Raw genomic sequence first — 10,698 nt, forward strand, 5'->3', positions numbered from 1 at the left:
ATGATATGTACCATTATGTGTACCGAATTCCTTAGTATATTGATTATTTGTCGTTCATTAGTGTACATTTTGTTTTCAAGATGTCACTTTGCGTTGTACATTATCATTCCATCGCGTTTTGTTCGCCTAAAAAGTTACGTTTAATATCATTTAAGTTTTGAAATCATTTTATTCCAAAGCTTTCAAGATAACGCAATACTCGGTATTTGGGGTCTCCGAGAAGATTGTGCCCTAACTTACTGGGTTCCAATTTTCCTCGTTGAATCTAAGTAATCGAGTATCCTTTTTTTAATCAAAACATATAAATAAAAATCTCATTCTCGGGGATTCGATACGTTGTGTCCTAACTCATTGGATATGACATTTTGTTCTCTCGAGACGAGGATTTTTTTTAAAGGCAATATTCTATGTTTGGAATTTAGAGAAATTGTGCCCTAACTTACTGGGCTTCAATTTTTCATCTGACTTAAACAATTGAATATCCTTTTTAAACTTCATTGCATGAGTTTTAAAAATCAAAGGACAAGTTCATTTTTGAGGATGAGAAACATCATATCCTAACTCATTGGGTGTGACATTTTATCTCTCTGAAATAAGGGGGTCTTAGCATGTAATTTGATTTACACAAGTGTCTTTTTGAATAAAAGGATCGTATTTTAAAATTTTTACAAATTTTTCAACATTAAGACACTAATTAATCAACTAGGTACCAATTTTTGGGCGTTACGAGGGTGCTAATCCTTCCTCGTACGTAACAGACTCCCTAACCCATCTTTCTGAATTTCGTGGACCAAAATTGTTGTTTTAATAAATCAAATCGTTTATAAAAATAACTATTTTTCGAGGTGACCCGATCACACCTCATTAAAAAAGATTGGTGGCAACTCTCATATTCGTTTTCGTTTTCAAAATTAAAGTCGACCCCATTTTCAAAAAAATAGTTTCGACATGATATATTCCAATTCTGGATTAAATCAAAGTGACTAAGCATGTTTGGACATCCTTTATTAGTGGTGAATTTCCACCTTAGTCACGCCGAAATTTGAGTAAACTACCTATTAATCACTCTAAATAGGGGTAGTTCCTATTTTGTTAACTCCAAAATTTTTAGTATAAATGCACCATTAGTCTTCTGTTACCATTTATTAGTGGAGTGACCAATTTGATAATTTTTTTGGGTGACCAAATTAAAAAAATAAAATTGGGGTGACCAAATTAGAGACAAGCCCAATTTAGAGTAACTAACAATATAATTTACTCTGAAATTTTTGACATACAAATATAATAAGTTAATTGATTTTAAGGTTTGAGCCTAATTTTGCTTGGGTTGGGGCTAGTATTCAGGTAAACTTTCCAAACAATAATGGCCCTAGGATTTAAACTCAATCCAAATTCTTAGGGAGAAAGTCCAGGGCTGCTTTTTCCAACCATTTGTTAGTATAAGTTAATTGATGTATATGATATATAAGATTCACCCACGATTTATTAACCAATAAAATTAATAATTATAAATAATAATGAGTAAAAATTGGTTAATTATAAAATGTATAATTTTTAATAAATAAAAAATTAGTAGAAAAATGATTAAATTAATTATAAATATACTATGATGAGTCATAATTCTAGCAATAAAGTATACATAATTTTTTAGAAATATAACTTACAAAATGACCTAATATGATAGCTTACAAGAAAGTATTGACACCGAAAACACCACGTGATATGTTAAGTGGGAGGTTGTAACACCAATTTAAAATAATCCCTATCGAAAAAAATAGCAAGTATCGAAAGTAAATCTTGATACAAAATGCAAGATGAAAAAACTTAACATGGAAACATAAGTCACTAGCTCTTAACATTGCAAGTACACTAGCAAACTAGAAACCATGCCATAAGCATCATTCGGGCACATTATTAATAAAAACTCACATTATTTAGAACAAAACAATCACAACTTATGATTGAAGAAATTTTATTCCCATATATTTAAATGAACTAATTGTTGTCCCACCAAAATTTGGATTGGAGATAGGTAACAATATTCTTGTCCAACTGGAAGGCCTTAGTGAGAACATCGGGATTAATGGGAGGTTAGAGCCAAATCGCATTTGCAATCGTGATAACTCTGGATTTTGGTCTGCTGAGACCAAAAATGCAACTGCTTTGGTATTCCCGATATTGAATTGGAAGTGGATGAGACCGACAGGGAAAACAAACACATCACCGTGGTTTAGGACTTTGGTGATGAGGCGGTTATCTGTGTTGGATGTAATGAAACCGAATAAAGTGTGCCTTCCAAAACCACAAGGATCTCCGTTGCGAGAGGGTGCGTGTGAGGAGGTTTAGGCCACCATATGGAGCATAGTCAATTCGAACTATAGATATGCCGAGAGTGTTAAGTCCCGATGATTTGTGCCATATTAACGAGTCACAGTTGATCCAACCGGATTTGAGGTGTTTCTAGGGATATTAAGCCCTGAGTAGAAGAAGTCTTCTGCATTGGCAAGCTTTGGGTCCTTGCAGAACTTTCCATTTACAAACACTGCATGAAACAAACTAAGGTTAGTCAATATCGTGAATCCATGCAAATATATGAATTCTTATGAAGAAATTGTTACTTCGGATAAAAGGCTCTAGCGTCTTGCATAATTATGGACTTAAAGATACTAGTCAACAAGAGAGTACTAAGAAACAAAACATAATATAACAATAGCGTACCACCATTCTTGGTGTCATTGATGGCTCAACAGAAATCTTGTGTTGGTGTTTAGAACTCGAACTTTGATGGTTGATCGAGAGATTTGAAGCAAAAAGAAGAGACGGGAAGTTTTTAAGTAGAAAAATAATTGAAGACTGGAATATATTAATTGATTTGCACCTCAACTATTTAAATACAAAAGTTCAAGCTAAAAATAGAAAACAGAGGTTCTAAAAATCTGCTAAAAAATGGTAACAATATACCAAACAAATCAAAAAACTAATCTCCTAAAGTCAAGAAGAATTATTTAAAAATTAGTAACAGAAAAAATTTAAATGGCAGCAATCTTAAACACATTATCTTAACACTCCTCCTTGTTTAGATGCTGCAAACTCCAAGTTTCTTCCTGAAGCTTTCAAACTTGCTAAGTGGCAATGGTTTGGTGAAGATATCTGCAATTTGATCTTCAGATTTGCAGTAACAAAGAGACACATCACCACTCTTTTGAACTTCTCGAACAAAAAATAACTTGATGTTGAAATGCTTAGTCTTCCCATGAAAGACTGGATTGTTAGAGATTGCAATGGCAGCCTGGTTATCAACTAGAATCTTTGTGCTTTGCTTCTGCTCCATGTTTATATCAACAAGAATCTTCCTTAACCAGAGAGCTTGGTTAACTATTGCTGTTGCAGCCACAAATTCTGCCTCAGCAGTGGGTAACATGCCTGATCCAAGGCAAAAACAATAACCAGAGGTACTCTTCATATCATCAGTTGAGCCACCCCAATCACTGTCAGAGAAACCAATCAACTTCAATTCCCTGTGCTTTGAAAACTTTACTCCATAATTCCAGGTCCCCTTGATGTATCTGATAACTCTTTTTGCAGCTCTCATGTGAGTCTCATTGGGACAATGCATGAATCTAGAGAGAATACTTACAGCATTCAAGATGTTGGGTCTGGTTGCTGTTAAGTACATTAGACAACCTACCAAACTCCTAAACTCAGCTTCAATGACTTTAGCAGAACCATCATCTTTGATTAGCTTCTCTTTTTGATTCATAGGAGTACTCATTGCTTTGCAATCTTCCATATGAAATTTTCTAAGTATCTCATTTGCATACTTTCTTTGACAGATGAACACTTCATCTTGGCTTTGTTTGATCTCAATGCCAAGGAAATAAGACATCAAACCAAGGTCTGTCATTTCGAAGACCTTTTGCATTTCCAATTTGAACTGATTAACTTGATCGATATTGCTCCCTGTAATCAATAAGTCATCTACATAAAGAGAAATGACTAAAGTGTTTGTACCTTCATGCTTGACATACAGTGTGAGCTCAGATTGACTTCTATGAAAGCCAAGTCCCATCAAATGATCATCAATTCTACTATACCATGCTCGTGGAGCCTGTTTTAGGCCATACAAAGCCTTCTTCAGCAAGTAAACTTTGTCTTCATTGCCTCTGCTTACAAAACCTTCAGGTTGCTCAACAAATATTTCTCCTTGCAAAACTCCATTTAAGAATGCAGATTTAACATCTAACTGAAAAACTTTCCAGTTCTTTTGTGCTGCAAGAGCAAACAGCAGCCTTACAGTGTCAAGCCTGGCAACAGGTGCAAATGTTTCTGAATAATCGACTCCAAAGACTTGTGCATATCCCTTCACAACAAGTCTTGCTTTGAATTTGTTAACTGAATCATCGGGATTTAGTTTCGTTCTGAACACCCATCTTACTCCAATTATCTTTCTGTCTAGAGGTCGATCAACCAACTCCCAAGTTTTGTTTTTCTCGATCATGGAAATCTCCTCCTTCATTGCAGCCATCCAATGTTGACTGTTTTTTGCATCATAATACCCTGCAGGCTCACAAATAACCATGTTACATCTTTGGTAAATGTCGGAGAGCAGCCTTGTACCTCTGACAGGCGTATCATCAGCCAAAACATCTTGCCCTTCATCTTCAAGCTCTTCTAACATGCTGCCAATTGTAGAACGATTTGGTGTACTAGACCTTTGGTTCGTCTTGATCGAGTCTTCCCAATTCCATTGCTCATTTTCAACAAAATAAACATCTCTACTCACAATAACACGTCCAGTGTGTGGTTGAAAGATTCTGTAAGCTTTAGATACAGTGCTATACCCAACAAAAATGCCAGCTTCTGCCTTTTTGTCAAGCTTATCACGCTTGACCTATGGAATGTAAGTGAAACATAGGCAACTAAACACTCTAAGAAACTTTAAAGAAGGTTTGTAACCATACCAAGCTTCAAATGGCGTCTGATCCTTCACAGCTTTTGTTGAAATCTGATTTTCCAAGAACACAGCAGTGTTTACAGCTTCTCCCCAAAAGCTTTTTGGAAGACTTTTCTCATGAAGCATACATCGAGTCATCTCCATTATGAATTTGTTCCTCCTTTCACTGACTCCATTTTGTTGTGGAGTTTATGGCGCCGTCAGCTGATGCTCAATTCCAGCCTCTTCACAAAACCTATTAAAAGTTTCTGAAGTGTACTCCTTGCCATTATCAGATCTTAAAATATGAATCATGCATCCACTTTCATTCTCAACTCTAGCTTTGAATTTCCAGAACACACCAGCAACTTCTAATTTTTGCTTCAACAAAAAAATCCAACACATTCTTGTTAGATCATCAATAAAGGCTATGTAATAAAGGTTACAATTTAACGAAGGCGTTCTTTGAGGACCACAAAGATCAGTATGAACAAGCTGTAACTTCTTCGAGGCTCTCCAAGCTTGTTTAGGAAAGGGTTGTCTATGTTGTTTCCTAAATTTACAAGCTTGACAATGAGGTAGATCATCATCAATGTCTGTAAGTCCTTCCACTAGCTTCTTCGACTGCATTTGAAGTAATCCTTGATGGTGAAAGTGCCCAAGTCTCTTGTGCCAAGTCTCAGTAGCACTAACTCTGGATTTAAAAGCCATTTGCTCCTTTTCCATTGGATTGAGAGCAAAACTTTTTCCCTTCATTTTGACATTGAACAAGTCTTTGCCATTAGCATCTCTGATCAAGCACTGCTTATTCTCAAATAGCACTTTATAGCCTTTATCCAGCAACTGGCCAACACTTAAGAGATTTTGATCAATTTTAGGTACAAATAAAACATCTGAAATGAATTTTGTACCTTCATAGCTTGTAATAGCTATTGTGCCTTTTCCCTTAACTTCCAAGTACTCACCATTTCCAATCCTCACTCTTTTGACTTCAGTGTTTCTCAATTCCTTGAAGAGCTCATTGTCATACGTCATGTGATTTGTGCACCCACTATCAATCAACCAGTTCTCACTTGATTCTCTGCCTGAGAAACAAGTAACCACGAACAATTGATCTTCTTCTTCTTGATCAACTACCTGTGCATCTACTTCTTACACCTGGCCTTTGACCTTGCAAATCACTGCTTCATGTCCAAGTTGATTGCATTTGGAGCATTTGGCGTCAGGTCTTTTCCAACATTTGAATGGTGGATGACCTTTCTTCTCACAATGGTGACAAGGTGGGTAGGATTTCTTGACACCTCCTCTTTTGCTCTTCTGATAATTGTCTGATAAATTTTCTCCACTCGTCGATTAGTTCTTAAAATTTTTCTTCTTTTTATACCTGTTGTTGTCTTGATGCTTGACAGGTAAGGCCCCTTCTATCACTCCCTCTTGCCTCATGGATCTTCTTTGCTCTTGTGCTTGTAAAGCATTCAAGAGCTCTGCAAGAGAGATCTTTGACAGGTCCTTGGTGTTCTCTAGAGTAGTAATGGTGGCTTCAAACTTCTCTGGAACAGTGACCAACAGCTTTTCTACGATTCTAGAGTCGTTCAACTCAGAACCAAGCAATCTCACCTTGTTGGCAATGCTGAGAAGTCTGTCAGAATATTCTTTCACTGACTCAGACTCCTTCATCTTCTGCAACTCGAAATCCTGATTAGATTCAGACTTTCATTCCACGAATCCTCTCATCTCCTTCGTACTCAGCCTTGAGGTAATCCCAGATTTCCTTTGCTGATTTCAGAGACATTATTCGTGTGAAAATCATTTGAGACACAACTGCAAATAAGCAAGCTTTTGCCTTTGATTTCCTTGTCTTCTTTTCCTTTTGTGCTTTAATCTGTGCCACAGTAGGATTTGCTGGAAGAGGTGGGACCTCGTAATCCTCTTCTATAGGTTCCCAAAGATCCAAAGCCTCCAAGTAAGTCTCCATGCGAACTGCCCACATCTGGTAATTGTCTCCATCGAAGACTGGTGGTGCAACAACTGAAAAATTGGATCCTCCTTCCATCTTAACACGCAAATAACCTCACAGATCCCTCAAGAAAACAGCTCCGATACCAATTGTTGGTGTTTAGAACACGAACTTTGATGGTTGATCGAGAGATTTGAAGCAAAAAGAAGAGACGGAAAGTTTTTAAGTAGAAAAATAATTGAAGACTGGAATATATTAATTGATTTGCACCTCAACTATTTAAATACAAAAGTTCAAGCTAAAAATAGAAAAAAGAGGTTCTAAAAATTTGCTAAAAAAATGGTAACAATATACCAAACAAATCAAAAAACTAATCTCCTAAAGTCGAGGAGAATTATTCAAAAATTAGTAACAGAAAAAATTTAAATGGCAGCAATCTTTAACACATTATCTTAACATCTTGCAGGGGCTGGGATCAGAAGCTGAGGCTAATAAGGAACTGAAGGCCAAGATGGCAAAAGCTGCAACGAAAAGTTGAATTCGTTTCATCATAATTGATGTGCAAGCACGAAATGTATGCTACTACTTGGGAGAGGGGTGGGAAATCCTGCATGGCAAACAGGTCTATATATAGGCATTGAAACAAAAGAACTCGTCCTGATTTGCCTTTCATCAAGTACGTGAAGACTAGGCGTTTGCCTTCACAATTAGTCATTTCTTATTAGGAGGTGAATCAGTCTTCAACCACTACACTTTCTAGTTCTGTTCTCCTCGTACATCATTGCAATATATGTCGTGGAATTGGTCTTAATTCACTCGCAGTTCTAAACATTTTCTTATCCAGGCTTTGACTTTTCCTTCACAGACTAAAGTTGATGGGGAAAAGGAGGTGCTGAAAATACATTAATATCTTATAATTTGCTAGTCACAAGAAAGTTTTCTTGTAAAATACTTCTTTCAAATATATATATTGCATCAAATGTCAACTCAAAAATAATTCCATCTGGCCTTATGCAAACAAATCTATATATATGTAATTTTTTATTCAGATAGTGGGAATAATTTAATTTAGATTTGGAGTTGCTGCAAGCAGCCGACAGTTTTGTATGTAAAACTGAACTCGGTCAATCTTTTAGTTAGCATGATCAAGGAAATGCTATGGAGACAAAAACTTAAGCTTGATTAAAGGCTTCTGATTGTGTCTGTAATCAACATGTTATACAATCTCAGTTGACATAGTCTATTCTGGTATGTTCGTTTGTACTCACATCTGTGCTTATCACATCCACAACATTGTCAATTTCTTGCAAGTTCAATGAAACATGCATGCAAGAGCGAAACTTTCCAAGTCTGTTGATCACTGCAATTACCCAAAAATGAGCTTTGAATTAATCACTGATCCAATTCGTTGCCAACTTTGTAATAAAATATTTTTAAGCCTAATTAATGACTTGAATTTTTCCTAGTACAGAAAAGTAAACTTCAAGGCTTCAGTTACCTCACAGACTTCGAATCATATTAGTTTGAGTGATCACACCGGTTTGTTTAATACAAGTTTATTGCTAGTCAGCAATGCCATGAACTAACAAATACGATATGATGCAATAGCAAAGAGTTTGATATATTAAGAATGTGGTAAATTTGGTGTAGGCTTATCCAATGTTGTACAAAATCGAATATACAGACTTTACCCAGTCAAAATCAAGTGATTAGGTATATGATATATTCCAATTCTGGATTGAATCAAAGTGACTAGGCATGTTTGGACATCCTTTACAATTTTATCTAATTACATTAGCATTTTATATCCGTTTGTCATTCCCTTTCTAATATTTAAATTTAAATATGTCAAAGGTTCTTGTACTCTTTCAAAATTTAAAACTTAGTCCCTATATTTTAAATTTCTGTGCTTTTTTATTTAAAATTTTTTTGTCCCTTTGTTTAATTTTTGCCGTTAAAGTTAACATTGTCAAAGGTAGAACAACTTTTTTAGCCCTCAACATTTACAATTTTTTTTGCCAATTCGGTTCTTACCTTTCAAAAGTACATAATTTTTTTTGTAAATAATTTTTTTTCATATTCTCTGATTTTTACATTTCTAGCTAGAACGATGGCTTACCATTGGCTAAAGGCAGTTAAGGAAGGGGTTTTCATTAATGAGTGGACTTGCTAGGATGACTCAATCTTATGTGTCCAATGTTGTTGTGTGGTTAAAGCAATTTCAATGTTCGGTGGGATCCACATGTAAAAGGAGCTTAGAAGTTTAATGTTGACAATTCCACTTTCGGGAAACTAGGGACTTCAGGTTGTGGGGGTGTATTGCATTATGATTGTGGGGCTGATAGGAATTCAAGATTTTAAAGATGCTGAAATTGTGAGCGTTAAATGTGCCATTAACTTAAACAGAAAAAGTAAGATAAAACTAGTCATTGAATAAGATTGGAGAAGTGGCTTTCTCTATGGTGTTATGAGTGGCTAATGAGATAGCTCACTCTTTGGCAAAAAGCAACATGCTTTAGGGGTGTCATGTTTTCTAGTAGTGATGGAGTGTTTCTTTTATTGTTCGTGTAATCTATTATAATCTGGTTTATGCAATCTAATGTTGCTTTTTTAAGGTGTGTCGAACTGCATTGTTTGACTTGTGGAGTAGTATATGATGATTAAGAAAATTATCTTTCAACGAAAAAATTGTATATTTAAAGGAAAAGAAAACATTACTTGCTTATGTTGCTATAGTCGAACTTCATGCAGGATTGACCTAACCTTGCATTCCAAATAGAAACTTCTTGCACCAATTAATGCTGATACTTGCTTATGTTCCTATAGTTGAATCAGCTAAGGAATGGTTGTCGCTAAAGTGCGCAACAATTTTGCCTCTTAAGTGGCATACGTGTACATAATAAATATAGCTTAAAACACAAGAAAAGAACAAGTTAAATCATTATGGAAACTATTTTAAAACATAAAAAAATAAAAAATAAAAAGTATATATAAGTTTTTAAAAAATTAAAAAAATTTAAAAAATAAAACTATTTAAAAATAAAAGATTAAAAAGATGTTTTCAAAACTATTTTAAAAACATAAGAAATTCTAAAATTTAATGTTATTTAAACTGGACCGGATCGATTGGGTCAAGAATTAGCTAGGGTATCGATCCGATGAGAGGTAAAAAACTAGTTGACCTGCGAGCTAGTATGGACTGGTTAAACCGGGCTAAAAAATCATTTTTTATAATTTGTTTAAGAAGAAGAGATAAAAACAAAACTTACCAGCATCCTCGGGGTCATTGATGGCTACGCAGAAATCTTGGAGAGGACTGGGATCAGATGCATAGGCAAATGGGGAAGCCAGAGCCAAGAGACAAAATACTAGGATGAAATGGGTAGTTTTCATTGTGATAAATGGAATTTTGATTGCTTTGGAGAGGATGAGGAACTCTGCTGCAGAACATGACTATTTATACAGAACATTCTTTGAGCTAGTCTATGTTTTTCCATTTCTGATGAATTGTTCTTCAACTACTACCCTTGTCTCTTCCCACTTCCAATGCTTACATCAGTATCTTTGTCATGGAAGTAGTCAAACCTGTAATTAAATTATGTCTTTTGTAGTACTTAATGCAACTTGATCCATTCGAACGTTGACCTTAGGAGATACCCAAGGTTGCTAAGGCTGCGGGCAGGCAACCCTGTTCATGCAAGATACAATGAAAATAATGTTAACAATAATCCTAGTTGGAAACATTTTGCCATTTGGCAGTGTTTAAACATAAAGTGCCAGCAGCTGGGCTTGGTTAAAGTGTGAAAGA

The 10,698-nt window shown here is 35.4% G+C and overlaps 1 pseudogene; it reads right to left on the reverse strand.

Annotated features, from left to right (window-relative positions):
- Positions 1-1,995: 1,995 nt before the first annotated feature.
- LOC105801220 (germin-like protein subfamily 1 member 11) lies at positions 1,996-10,330 on the reverse strand (annotated as a pseudogene).
- Positions 10,331-10,698: the final 368 nt, after the last annotated feature.

The sequence above is a fragment of the Gossypium raimondii genome, chromosome 11, assembly GCF_025698545.1.
Source record: "Gossypium raimondii isolate GPD5lz chromosome 11, ASM2569854v1, whole genome shotgun sequence".
Taxonomy (NCBI): Eukaryota; Viridiplantae; Streptophyta; class Magnoliopsida; order Malvales; family Malvaceae; genus Gossypium; species Gossypium raimondii.